General features: G+C 44.9%; 1 protein-coding gene across 2 annotated transcripts in view; it reads left to right on the plus strand.

Moving 5' to 3' along the window:
- The first annotated feature begins 997 nt into the window (after positions 1-997).
- Positions 998-15005, plus strand: part of ADGRG2 (adhesion G protein-coupled receptor G2) — a 195135-nt gene continuing 181127 nt past the window's right edge. Inside the window, exons 1-2 of one of the 2 annotated variants that reach the window (XM_033949916.1) lie at positions 998-1050; positions 9667-9786. The gene's annotated coding sequence lies outside the window, so the exon portion shown is untranslated. Of the gene's footprint in view, positions 1051-1209; positions 1383-9666; positions 9787-15005 lie in introns of those variants that run through there. The other variant, XM_033949915.1, reaches the window with a different exon arrangement.

Genomic DNA, 15005 nt, shown 5'->3' on the forward strand with positions numbered 1-15005 from the left:
GTGGTCTGAGCATTTTGTCTTTCACTTGAAACTTTTTGTCTTCCTTTGGCTTTTTTCTAGGGGGAGGGGGGTGTTCACTCTTTCCAGGGGCTCCTGTCCAATTGATGTTTCTTCTCTCTTCTTAAGCACCATCCATCTTCCCTCTGCCTCCCTATCTATTCTGTTCATCCTCTTCTCTCTGTGTCCCTGTCCTTATCCTCCCCATTTATTCAGCATCTGCCCCATCCCTCCCCCTGAGATTAGCATCTCCTCCCCCAATATCCAGCACTGTTCCTGTGTTCCTCTCCTCTTTTTGTCCAGCACTGCCCTCTTTGTCCCTACCCTCTCTCCATGTTAAGCATTTCTTCTCTGTCTCCTTTATCCTCCGCTTCCTCTCACCCCCCCCCACCCAGTATCTCTTCCTACAGCTACTATCTGCCCCCTTCCCCCCATCCACTCGATCTCTCTCTCTCTCTCTCTCTCTTTCTCCTATCCAACATTTCTCCCCTCTCTTCTCCTCCCCTAGTCCAGTCTCTCCCTCATCCCCTCTACTCCCATCCTACCAATCCAGTTCTCTCCATCTCCATCTTATCCGTCCTTTCTTCTTCTTCCTCTTCCCCCCTCCACCAGCCCAAGAAGCCCTCTCCCTATTTGCTCCATCCTCCCTTTTTCCCATTGGGTCTAGCAGCACCTCATCCTGTCCATCCCTTCATTCCCCCTCCAGCAATATTTCTCCCTGTCTGTCCCTTCCTCAACCCCCAGATACAGCAACCCTGGCTGGCTGTCCCTTCTACCTCCTTCTCTCGGGAAGGGGTAAAACGGTCCGTGAGGTCCGCGTTTTACCCCTTCCCCCTTCTCTCTAACACCTTGCAGTCAACACTACCGCAGCCACGTTCAAGCTCCGCAGTTTTTTTTTTTTTTTTTGGGGGGGGGATTCCCCTGATTGACGCGCCCGCCCACGCGGAAAAGGAAAGTGACATTAGAGGGGGCGGGGCGCGTCCTTGGGAATCCCCCATAACAGAGAGGTTTGAACCTCCCTGCGGTTGTGCTACTGGCGACTATGGAGACAAGGTGAGAAGAAGAAGGGACTGTGGGAGGGGGAAGGAAGTGGGAGAAGGAGAAGCGCCGGTGCTTGGGCTGTCCTCCTACTAGGGACAGGGGGAGGGGGAGAAGATCTCACCGGGACAGTGGGGGAGGAGACCTGGGCCGGGAAAGGGAGCGGGGGCAGGGACGAGCCGTCCCCGGTCGGAGATCTCCGGGGAGGGAGAGGAGGAAGGAGTCCGTCCCGACTGCTGCCTGCCCTCCCGGGCGGGAACGTGTGGACCTTGGGACTCTCCGGCTGAGCCGCTCCCGGGAGCCGGCGGGAGGGGATCGGGAGAGACGAGCGAGACTCCCAGCGCCCCGTGAGTACAGAGTGGAAGAGGCTGGGACGAAGTGGGAGCTCGATCCTTTTGCGGAAGCATCATTTGGTCCCAACAGAAGAGGGGGAAGCATTTTTTTTTGGGGGGGGAGGGGGAATTAGGGTTCCCTAGCCCCCGCTCAGTTAACTTTAAGACCCTTTCGACTCTCTCCAAGATCTTGATCGTTAAACTTCAACCCCCTCCCCCCCCCAAAAAAAAAGTATATTTTGACACTATACCTTTAAATAGAAACTTTGTTTCTAAATGAGGGCAATTTTCCATTACAACGCTGGAAATTTGTAAATTGTTCTTTCTTCTTACGAGAAAAAGCGGGTTGTGGAGACTACTTGAGTTTGTGTAACTGTGCAAACCTAGTATTTTGTTCAGCAACTGCTCTTTGCAGCCCCCCCCCCCCCCCAGGCGGCTGCCTAGCTTGGCTAATGCTTGAGCCGCCCCCGGAATGATTTCCTTCTCCTTTCAAAGCTCTCTGTCTATTACAGTAGCTGCCTTCGTTTTTTTTTTTTTGGGGGGGGGGGGGGTTTGTTTTGGCTTAACGAGGTCCAGCTGGCTTCGGGTCTTTTCTTTTCACTGGACCGACTTCACTTTCCAGAGCACCAGGTTAGTGAGATTTCACGACTGCTGGCTCAAGTGGTGACCTGGGTTTCCGATGGAAAACCGGATCGCCTATATGTAGCATGTAAGGATTTCCTTCCTCGTGTTGCTGTGGGGGTTTTTTTTTTTTTAACTTTATCCCGAGGCAGAGTTGCACTATTAAGGAAGGGATTGGCTTCTTGCAGACCTGATCAAATGCTCCCTGGTGTCCTTTTGAGTTTGACTTAGAAAACGTCATTTTTACATGTCTAATACCTGTTAAATTCATCTGGTCAGTGGTTTCCTTTAATAGGTCAAATTAACTTGCAGGGACTTTTTTTTTTTTTTAAACAAATGTGTATTTTGGGTGGGTTTGGCTATAGGAGCTAATGCTCTTGGTCAAATTTCACAATTCTTTACATTAATAATAATAATAATAATAATAACTTTATTTTTCTATACCGCAATACCACAAAACAGTTCAGAGCGGTTTACAGGATAAGAGACTGTACATTTACAGCGAAGTTACAGCTTAGTTATAGCGAAGTTACATCGAGGTTACAGCATGTCGAAAAACAGTTCAGAGCGATTTATACAATGTAGGTGCAGAGAATTAGTTAACAATTATATGGTATAAACCAGTGACAATTACAAAATGATCCAATAATTGTTGCATGGGGGGAGGGGAAGGGTAGGGAGGGAGGCAAGGGATTATTAGTTTGGTCGGGGGGGCGGGGGTTAGAGGAATTATACTAAAGTGGAGACTTTTGAGGTTGATAACCTCTATTACATCTCAAGAGAGGGAAGGGGTAAAACGCGGACCTCACGGACCTGACAGACCTGGCGGATCTAAACCCGTTCGGCCTTAAAAATCTGAGGTCCGTGTCGGTCCGTGTCCCTGCCGCTTGTAGTTTCTGTCGCTGACATACCTTGATGAGATTTTAGCGCTGATGGATCCATCTCAGCATAGGGAGGGAAAAGTGTTAGGATCCGTCAGCGCTAAAAATCTCTTCGAGGTCTGTCAGAGCGGCAGAGCAGAAGCCAAGAGAGCGGGGACATAGGTTTTGGACGTGCGTTATGAAAAAGAAGTCTCCATACTCCAGCACTAGTCTCTGGCTCTGACAGACCTCGAAGAGATTTTAGCGCTGACGGATCCGTCTCAGCATAGGGAGGGAAAAGTGTTACGATCCGTCAGCGCTAAAAATCTCTTCGAGGTCTGTCAGAGCCAGAGACTAGTGCTGGAGCGGCAGAGCAGAAGCCAAGAGAGCGGGGACATAGGTTTTGGACGTGCGTTATGAAAAAGAAGTCTCCATACTCCAGCACTAGTCTCTGGCTCTGACAGACCTCGAAGAGATTTTAGCGCTGACGGATCCGTCTCAGCATAGGGAGGGAAAAGTGTTAGGATCCGTCAGCGCTAAAAATCTCTTCGAGGTCTGTCAGAGCCAGAGACTAGTGCTGGAGTATGGAGACTTCTTTTTCATAACGCACGTCCAAAACCTATGTCCCCGCTCTCTTGGCTTCTGCTCTGCCGCTCTGACAGACCTCGAAGAGATTTTTAGCGCTGACGGATCCTAACACTTTTCCCTCCCTATGCTGAGACGGATCCGTCAGCGCTAAAATCTCATCAAAGTCTGTCAGCGACAGAAACTACAAGCGGCAGGGACACGGACCGACACGGACCTCAGATTTTTAAGGCCGAACGGGTTTAGATCCGCGAGGTCCGTCAGGTCCGCGTTTTACCCCTTCCCCACCCTGCATCCTCGCCATATATATAACTATCATTGCATAGTAAACCGCTTCACCGCATTATTCTGTCCCTTGCATTGCATTTTGCTCTATAAGTCTCTCGCACTGCTTTTTTCCCACTATATAAATATCTCTGCTGTATATGTACAGTCTCCTGCATGGTAAATCTACATTGTTCTTCGCTTTATAAACACCTTTACTGAATATGTACAGTCCTCATTGTATCTTCGCTGTAAATGTACAGTCTCTTACACTGTAAACCGCTCTGAACTGTTTGTGGTACTGCGGTATATAAAATAAAGTTATTATTATTATTATTATAATAGATAAGCGAGCAACTCTTCTCGTGACCTTCAAGACAGAGCTTGAAAAACAAGATATCTTAAAATTATATTTTTTGAAAAAGCAAGAGATGTTTTGTGGTCGACGGGTGATAATTTTCCCGGATGTCTCCAGACAAACTCAGTTTAAAAGGAAACAGTTCCTTCAGCTAAAGCCTAAGGTTTTGGCAATTGGAGCTACTTTCTTTTTGAAATTTCCATGCAAATGCCTTATTTCGTATGGGAGTGATAAATATGTGTTTTATGATCCAGTCCAGTTGGAAGATTTTATTAAAGAGAAACCTTTGTTGAAAGTTGAATTTCTAATACTGGCTTTATTTTTGGAGGATGATGTATAATATATATAAATGCCATTTGCCTGTCCCTAGATAGTAGACAGATAGATTTGATCTTTTATTTTTTTAAATACTGGCGACCAGTGATAATGTGGACTAGGACACGGTTGATTAATTGCCTTATATGTTTTGTTGTTCTTTATATGGAATTTGTATTTTTGTGGTCATTCATGAATATTTGTTATTAAGGCATTGTAACGAATAATCAAATAAATAAAGAATTAAAAAAAAAAAAAACCCCAACAAATTTCACAATTCTGAGTGCATGTGAACACTTTCCTTATTTTATAAGTCAGAAATAGATTTTGCTTATTTGCATACTGAGAAGTCTTATCCAGTTTTACATTTCAAAGCCCCTGAAGCTTATCAAAACTTTGCTTATGGATAAGTCACGCAGTAGCCTTTGCAGGTTCAAATGTCTGGACTCTAAGCCTATACTTTCCATGTTTTTCATTCCTATGCATACTGTTAAATTTATTTCCCTCACACCCCCCTTCCTTTCCGCTTGTTTTAATTTTCCACAGCTCGACAGTTGGGGGCACCACCTTTGGCTTGTTCGGAACTACATAAGTACTGGCATTTTTGAGCTGGCCCAGTGCTAGCTACAGGTGCCCAGAGTGGAATCCTACCATAACTACCCTAGTGAGGGGTTTCTCCATCTGCACACTTGGAGCATCTGCACAACGGTTGAAATTGCAGTATGAGGAGAAAAAAAACCCCAACAAACCTCTGCATGCTCCACAAGCATTCTATGGGTAGTTGGGTTTTTGCCAGGTACTTGTGACTTGGATTGGCCTCCAAAGATGGGATACTGGGCTAGATGGACCATTGGGCTGAACCAGTAAGGCTGTTCTTATGTGAATCAAATATAGGACAATGAAGCCATTGTGACATCACTGATGAGTTTGACTCTTAGGCATTGGTGGAGTGAGGCGTTATGACATCATAGTCTCAGCTCTGTAATATTGCTATTATTTGGGTTTATGTCGGGTACTTGTGACCTGGGTTGGCCATTGTTGGAAACAGGATATTGGGTTTGATGGGCCTTCAGTCTGTCCCAGTATGGCAATTCTTATGTTCTTATGTGAGCCAAATATAGGACAATCAAGCCGTTGTGATATCACCAATGAGGTTGGCTCTGAGGCATCATGACATCACAATCTCAGCTCTGGAATGTTGTTGCTCTTTGGGTACTTGGGACCTGGGTTGGCCACTGTTGGAAACAGGATACTGGGCTTGATGGACCTTCGTTCAGTCCTAATATGGCAACTCTTATGTTCTTATGTGAGCCAAGTATAGGACAATCAAGCCATTGTGACATCACTAATGAGTTTGCCTCTTAGGCATTGGTGGAATGAGGCTTTATGACATCACAGTCTCAACTCTGCTACTCTTTGGGTTTCTGCCAGCTACTTGGGACCTGGGTTGGCCACTGCTGGAAACAGGATACTGGGCTTGATGGACCTTCGTTCAGTCCTAATATGGCAACTTTTATGTTCTTATGTGAGCCAAGTATAGGACAATCAAGCCATTGTGATATCACCAATGAGGTTAGCTCTGAGGCATTATGACATCACAATCTCAGCTCTGGAATGTTGTTGCTCTTTGGGTTTCTGCCAGTTACTTGGTAGGAATTAGCGCACACTGTCATGCAAGCAGATAACCTCCAGGATAGCATTTTCAAAAGTGCTCCCGGTTTCACGCGTAAGACCCAAGAGACAGGCAGAGCTCCAGAGTCTCAATGTGTGGATGGTGCAGGAAGGAGGGTTTTAGATTTGTTAGGAACTGGGCGACATTCTGGGGAAGGGGGGGGGGACCTATTCCGCAAAGATGGGCTCCACCTCAACCAAGGTGGAACCAGGTTGCCGGCATCAACATTTGAAAAGGAGATAGAGCTGCTTTCAAACTAGAAACTGGGGGAAGGCTGACAGTCGTTCAGAAAAGCATGGTTCGGAACAAGGTATCTTTAAAAGATATCATCATAAAAGGGAGGACAGAGCATCCCGATAGTGAGATTGAAATTCAAGTCACGGTAAACCAGGTTTCCTTAAATAAAGAGCAGGTTGATTGTAAAGATTGCAAATTATCCATGCCAACCGCTAAGCAAACTGAAAACAGATATGACAAATATTGTTTGAAATGTCTGTATACAAATTCCAGAAGCCTAAAAAACAAGATGGGAGAGTTAGAATATATTGCACTGAATGAAAATGTAAATATAATCGGCATCTCTGAGATCTGGAGGTAGGAAGGTAACCAATGAAATACGGGGTACAAATTATATCGCTATGATAGGATGGATTGAATTGGTGGAGGTGTAGCGTTATATGTTAAGGAAGGCTTTGTATCAAATGGACTGAAAATTCTATAAGAGCTGAAGCACACCTTGGAATCCCTATGGGTAGAAATTCCTTGTGAAAAGGGGAAAAGGATAGTTATAGGACTGTAGTACCATCTGTCCGACCAGGATGAACGGACAGATGCAGAATTGTTTTCAGAAATTAGGGAGGCTAACAAAATGGGTAATACAATAATAATGGGTGATTTCAACTACCCGATACGGACTGGGTAAATGTAACATCAAGGCGTGCTAGGGCGATAAAATTCCTTGATGAAATCAAAGACTGCTTTATGGAGCAGCTGGTTTAGGAACAGGCAAGAGGCGAAGTAATTCTGAACCTAGTTCTTGGTGGAGCACATGAATTGTTGTGGAAGGCAATGGTGCTGGGGCCGCTTGATGGCAGTGATCACAACATGATCAGATTTGATATAATCCCTGGAATAAATTCACACAGGAAATCCAGTACAACAGCATTTAACTTTAAAAAAGGAGACATGAGGAGAATGATAAAAAAGAAACTTAGAGGAGCAGCTGCAAAGGTCAAAAATTTACATCAAGCATGGATGTTATTCAAAAATACCATCCTGGAAGCCCAGACTAGATGTATTCCATGTATTTGAAAAGGAGGAAGGAAGACCAAACAGCAATCAGCGTGGTTAATGAGTGAGGTGAAGGAAGCAATTAGAGCTAAGAGAGAATCCTTCAGAAAGTGGAAGAAGGATGTGACTGAAAATAATTGTAAACAGCACAAGGATTGATAAGTCAAATGCAAGGGGCTAATAAGGAAGGCGAAGAGAGACCTTGGAAAAGAAGATTGTGCTGGAAGCAAAAACACATAATAAAAATCTTTTTTAGCTATATTAAAAGCAAGAAGCCGGGAAGAGAATCGATTGGACTGTTAGATGACCTAGGGGTAAAAGGGGTTCTCAGGGAAGACAAGGCCATAGCATAGAGATTAAGTGAATTATTTGCTTCGGTCTTCACTGAGGAAGATGTGGGGGAATTACCAGTACCAGAAATGGTATTCAATTCTGATTAACCAGAGAAACTCAAACAAATCTCTGTCACAGTGGAAGATGTAATGAGTCAATTTTAGCAAATTGAACAACAGCAAATCACCTGGACCAGATGGTATACACCCCAGAGTGCCATTTGTTAACTGGTGTGTTAGCAATTTAAAAATAATATTGGAGGGGAAGTGCCATGAGTGCAAATTGGACGTGAAAGGGTAACCAGCTAGTGCGTTCATCTTAGCTTGTGCTAACTGTCTACCGGCAAGTGTATGTACATGGACTGAAGCTGTGGATGAATGATTTTGTTTTTGATGTCAGTGGAGTTTTTTTTCCAGACCTGTGATGATCTGTGCTCTATTGAATATTCTGTTAGTTCAAGAGCCGTGCATTAAGGTCTGTTTTTCTCCACTTACGCACTTTGATTTTCTTTTGCTTTTCAGTCTTTTGGATGAATGTATGAAAGCCCAACAACTACTATAACACAGATGGTAATTTTGCCAAGAGATTTTTTTGTTTATACATCTGGGTCCAATTGTGTGGTGTTTTCATTGTTAATGCTACCAAGTTGAACATAAAGCTGCTTGACAGGTGCACTGAAGGTGGAGGAGGGTCAGCGATAGCTGATGCCAAAAATGCTCAGCCCAGTGGATGCAAATTGTCCCCTCCCAAATTTTCCCCTCCCTCGCAAAATCGGCTAGCGTGCCTTAGGGCTCCTTTTACTAAGCTGCGTTAGGGCTTTAACACGCAGAATAGCACGCGCTGCATTGCCGTGCATGCTAGCCCTTAACGCCAGCATTGAGCTGGCGTTAGTTCTAGCCGCGTAGCGTGCAGTGTAGCGCGCGGTAATTTCCTGCGTGTGCGCTAAAAACGCTAGCGCACCTTAGTAAAAGGAGCCCTGTGCTCTCTTGTCAAAGAATGTCACTGCGGTCAGACTCTGGAAGTACAAAATTTAGCCGTGTGGAGGAGCGTGCCGTGCAAAGATTTCGTCTGATACGGCAGGAAGTGGATTTCGTTGAAGCTCTCTGAAGCAGAGCAAGTAAGTCGCAAAGAGCAGCGTGGGGCTGATTCGATAGACTGTGCCTACATTGGCCGGCACCTAAAAAAAAAATGGCGCCGGCCGCATATCGGTCACACTTAGGCGCCGTTTTACAGAATCGCGGCTAGCGGCGCCTCTATAAAAACGGAGGCGAGTGTTTTAAAGGCCTACATTTCAGGCACCAAAGGTTTTTGGAGAATTGTACTTAGCAGCGCCTAACTCGCGCTCCGCCCGTAAAAATCCTCACTTAGGTGTTAGGCGCCACTAAGCGCCAGGTGATTGGCGTCTATCTTTTATAGAATCAGGCGCCTGTGGCCCAATTACTTTTTTTTTTTAAGCAATTACTGAGCCTATTAAGGGTATTTTGTCAATTAAAACCCCCTTTTACGAAACCGTGTTAGGCTTTATTGTTGCCGACCACGGCGGTATTAGCTCCAACACTCATAGAATTCCTAACTCCCTCTTTTACTAAGGTGCACTAACCGTTTAGCGCACGCTAAATGCGAACGCGTGCATGTTAGTCTATGGACGCGTTAGCGTTTAGCGTGAGCTAATTCGATTAGCGCACGCTAATTGGTTAGCACACCTTAGTAAAAGAGGGCCTATGAACGTTGGAGTTAATACCACCGTGGCTGGCGTTAAAAAAAGGCCTAACGTGGCTTCATTAAAGGCCCTGGGTGTCTAGGGATATTATTTAATTTTGCAACAATTTTCAAAGTTTGACCTTCTGTCAGAAGTAAAGTCACTTGATCTGTGAAATCCGTGCATTGAATATTGCCAATTCCCATGGGGCCATTTTGATATTACAAGGCCTGGAGTCTAACAGGGTTGAACGTAACATGTTTTGGGGATAGTTTTATGAATACGTTTTCCTTTAATTACAGGACAACTCGAATCCAGTCATAGACTTTCCAAAGCCACAAGGGTCATGATGTGAAAGTTGCACACCGGCAAAATTCTCACCTCCACAAGAGAGGAGCTAAGGTGGCAACTGTGTCCAACAGGTGAGGTCATTTGGTTTGCACTGGTCCCTTCCTTAGTGACCCTCTATTGTGTCTTCTGGTTAAATCCTTCTTCCTCTTCTGAGATAAAACCGAGACTTCCTTTTTCGACTATTATTCCCCCCCTCCTAGATACAACATCTGTAAACAATGCTGGTTTCAAAACCTGGTAACCACATATTCTAATCTGACTAAGGAATCCAAAACTAGAGAACAAGAGAACATTTTGTGCCTATCCCCTTTGCGCCAATGCCCACCCACAATTGGCAGTCTGTGTACGGTTCCGAGGCAAAGGAAGAAGGAGGGGCTGCTGCTGAGGATGGCCGAGTAATCCATTGTCAGGCATTAAAAGCCGCTCGCATGTATCCTGACCAGCCCCCGTGAATCCAGGGTGCGTTCTGGGATGGACACTTTGGGCCTGATTCTGGAAGCGGCACCTGCTGCGGTAGGCGCATGCAAAATGGGCGCCTAACGCATGTCAATCACCGGTAGGCGCTGTGTCCAAAATCGCTCCTATTTAAAAAAAACAAAAAAAAAACCCGTGCATCCCGATTGGTCCATTAGAAGGTGGTAGGATGCTTATTACTGACTACAATCTGGATACCATTTTTAGAATCAGGCCCTTTGAACTAGAGAATGACACGGTGACAAAATTCATCACCGTTCCCGTCCCCGCGGATAACCGCGGGAAATAATCTCATGTCATTTTCTAGTGTCTATTTCAACCTCAGTCCTTCTACACCAGCGTTCTTCAAAGCAAAGCTTGCGGGTCAGTGGTTGTGGCCATTCATACTCTGATTCTTATGTGAGCCAAGGATAATGAAGCCATTGTGACATCACTGATGTGATTGGCTCTTAGGCACTAGTGGAATGAGGCATTATGACATCACAATATCTGCTCTGGATAGCAGAGACTGTCATTCTTCAGTGTCTATCTCAACCTCAGTCCTTCTACACCAGCATTCTTCAAAGCAAAGCTTGTGGGTCAGTGGTTGTGGCCATTCATACTCTGATTCTTCCCTCTCTTCTTAAAGAATAACAGGAAGATGGTTTCCCGCGGTTATCCACGGGGACGGGAACAGTGATGAATTTTGTCACTGTGTCATTCTCTACTTTGAACCCAATATGCAGGCTATGGGACCCCTGTGGTTGATGCTGAGTCCGGATATTCAATGCAGGGCCATTTCTGGTGACTGGCATTGAATATTTGGTCTTTTTGGCTACTAAAAACTTTGCCAGCCATGCCAATATTTAGCATTGGCCAAAGTGGTCAAAGATAGACCAGCTATGTAAACGGCCTGATTTGGCCACTTGACTTAACTGGCTAGTGATTAGAATTTCACATGACAGCCGAATATCCGTTATCTGCCCAATGATAATATTCAGCAGCCATCTCACACTCACTATTAGTGCTTAGGTGGCTATATGCAATTTAGCCAGCCGGGAGCTGTTCCTGGATGGCTCAAAGCTCTGAATATAGGACGATTTCTCTCTAGGTTTTGGCTATTAAGTGAGGCCTACGGAAGGAAAACCAAAGACCTGCTCAAAAGGCAGGGTTGTAGCCACAATTTGAAAATAAGTGCAGTTCATCCTCCAATATAGATGTGGTCCAACTAAACTGAAGAATGAATGGTTAGTGCACTCAAGGCAAATTTTTATCGGTAGCAGGAGAGTGTGGGGGAGAGTGTGGCGCAGTGGTTAAAGTTATGGCCTCAGCATCCTGAGGTTGTGGGTTCAAATCCCACACTTCACCTTGTGACCCTGGGCAAGTCACTTAATCCCCCCATTGCCCCGGGTACATTAGATAGATTATGAGCCCACCAATTCATACAAGGAAAAATGCTTCAGTACCTGAATAAATTCATGTAAACCATTCTGAGCTCCCCTTGGAGAACAGTATAGAAAATTGAATAAAAAAATATGTTCAAAACACCTGTAAAAGTACCCCGCAAGTGATTTACCCCTTTTGAAAGCTGAGAGGAATGTCAAATCAGTTTTTAGAGTGGTCATGATGGCTGCGGTATATTTACTAGCATGTCCAAATCTTAAGAAACCTCCCTCTATAGAGGGAAGACCATGAGCTTTTCATGCTGTGTGGGCACGGGAACCAGGAGCCATGGGAAAAGCTAGCGAAAGCCGCCAAAGGAGAGCGCCCTTGAAGAAATGCTTAGATCAGGGGTGTCCAACCTTTTGGCTTCCCTGGGCCGCATTGGCCGAAAAAAATGTTTCTGGGGCTGCACAAACATGCAAACGCTGCAGCAAGACAGAGGAGGGAGCCGGCAAGACGGTAAACACCAGGGGGCAGCGGAGGAAAACACCGCATTGCCCTCGACCGGGGCTGCACAATATACTTCACAGGGCCGCAGGTTGGACACCCCTGGCTTAGATGATCTTTTTCTCCTGCTTTCCTGGGTTTACATTATCATGATGCAAAAATACCCCACTCAAAAGCAGTAGCATAACTCCTACCCCCACCAAAAAAGTTTTTTAATGTATGTGGGGGGGATGATTACATGGGTGGGCACACATTTCCGCTTCCTTCCCTCTGTTCTCGCTCCTCTACCAAAATTAAAGTTTAGAATACCAAGCCCCGCCAGCTGAAGAAATCCAGCGTCCTCTGCCCCAAGTCAGAAAAGCACGACAGTTAATGGCGTCGCTTTGAGCCACCAGCATTGGCACAGAAGCACGTTTGATTCTCGCGCATGAACTGAGACGTCCCAGAAACAGCACGCTCATGGTGCCAGGGTCAGGGGCTCAAAGTGCTGTTTCTGACTGTGGCGCTATTCTGCTTTGGGGGCAGTGGGCTCCCGATTTCTTCATTTGGCAAGGCTAATGGTGCTGGGTGGGCCTGAGGGAAAAGTGAAGTGGCCCAAGCCCACCTGTGGCAGTGCCACTGCTCAAAAGCCAAGCTCACTAATTCATGATTACTTTTCACTGCACTAATACCAGGACAATTGGAAAAGTCCTTTCTGTGGTATTTTTTTAAAATTAGAAATGTGTCAAAGCGCTCTGTAATTAGAATCTAGAAGACATGCAAGATGCAGTATAGAACTTTACTTAGTCACCTCCTCACTACCGCATGACCTTAGGATTCTGCTGAGTCAGCACTGTTGCCCTGTGACACATTGATGTCAAAGGGCGCTTGTAGTTAGATTGTATTATAGCATATCAGGTGCTTTCTCACTCTCTGAACTGAGTATCAAAGGACTACTTTCACGTATTACTGTAAAGCCCCATTTGAGAAAGAATATTGAAATTGTAATTGAAAACTCCTGTTCGGGACATTTATAATTCCAGTAGTCTTTTAGAACAGGATCTGCCGATGTAGAACCAGTTCTAAGGCGCATGCACTGCGTAGCTGTGGTGGGAGCATCCATTTTACAAAGATGACCATGGATAACATCAGTGGAGGAAGCACAGCCACATGGATGTCTACATGTTGACATATACACGTGCATGTGGTTATTTCAGAATGAGGGAGTATATGTGCCGAAAAGTGGAGGGGCTGTTTATATAGTATTTTTTTGTGGGTTTTTTTTCTATAATTTTATATTGGCTACTTTATTACTTTATACTTCTTGGTATTTACTTGGTCATGCATTTTTATTTCTTTGTTTTTCTTAGCTTTTATTTGGCCATTCATTTTTAATTTATAGCTACATGAGTTTGAAATATTTTGATGTGCTCGGTTGGTTGTGGAATTTGAATGACAGTTGCTTGGAACCTAGGTCATCCAGAGGGAGGGAGCTGAAGGCTGGAACAGCTTCCTCTGTAAATTTAATTCATGTTTTGATATGTCTGAATTTTTGTTCTCATGATTTAAATTCATGACATTCTACCTACAAGCTAATTTTCTGACACCATTTTGAAACATTTACTGTGTCTGCTGTAGGTAGGAGGGGGGTCAAGAGCCGGTGAAGATCTTTTCCCTTTCTAGTGCAGTAATTGACATTATTACACACGGGGTTCTGAGGCTCTCCCCTCATTTACAATTGATGTGCATGAAACTTTCAATGAAATTGTGGCATAAGTAAATTATTGCTTGAATATAAGTGAGAAGGTTATAGGAGTTGGATTTTGATTTTCTTTCTCATTCCTGTATAGAAGATTTTTTGGGAATTTCCTCTCCAATAAAACGTGGAAAGTTGCTTCAATTTATGAAAAAACAAAAGGTTGATATAGCCTTACTTCAAGAGACGCACTTATCTGGGGAGGAACATATAAAATTGTGTAAATGGTGGGTAGGGGATATAGTTGATGCTTTGGCAGTGAGAAGGAAAGCTGGAGCGGCCATTTTGTTTCATAAGCATCTGCAGGTTGAGAAGAAACATGTATATTGATAGATCCACAAGGTAGATATATTATGGCTCATATACAAGTGGATAGAAAATCCTTTCTTATTTGTAATTTATATATCCCAAATATTTATGATAAGATTTTTTTTTCAAACTCTAATTGTTAAATTGCAGGGTCAGATAAGTTAGGCACAGTTTAATCATTGGGGGTGATTTTAACTGTGTTGCTGATCCTACCATTGATAAATCTTATCATCCTCGGTCCACTAAGAAGGAAGGAATTAAAGGAGTATCTTTGATGTGTGAAAATCTTGAGGTGGTAGATGCATGGAGGATATTACATCCCACAGTTCATGATTATACCCATTTATCTCGGGCTCACTTAACACAATCCCGTTTAGATTATATACTTATCTAATATAATAAAATGGTAGACGCGCATGCGCACTCAAAAATCGTGTTCCCTGATCCGTCGCAGAAACACGAGTGCGCATGCGCGTGTTTTACGTCACCGATCTCTGTTCCTCCTGCACCATGGCATGCCAGCTATGTCTGCCGCCGGCCTCGAGCTCCTGGGGGCCGGCGGCGCGAGCCGCCCGGCCGGTGCTGAGGCCCCGCCTCCCGCTTCCGCCCTACACGGCGCCGCCAGACCCGGCCCTACAAAACGCTGAGGCCCCGTCTTCCGCTTCCGACCTACACGGCGCCACCAGACCCGGCCCTACAAAACGGCCCTACACTCACATGGAAACAGAGGGGATCAGGAGCTAAACAGAGATTTAAAAAACCAAACAAACAACAGTGTACAAGGACAGAGACACACAGACACTCACAGAAGGACAGGGGGCTAAAGAGACAGATTGAAAAAAATAACAAAACACTAAGGAGAAAGAGAGACACAGGTAAGGAGTGCTGCTGGACAGGAGGAGC

The sequence above is a fragment of the Geotrypetes seraphini genome, chromosome 6, assembly GCF_902459505.1.
Source record: "Geotrypetes seraphini chromosome 6, aGeoSer1.1, whole genome shotgun sequence".
NCBI lineage: Eukaryota > Metazoa > Chordata > Amphibia > Gymnophiona > Dermophiidae > Geotrypetes > Geotrypetes seraphini.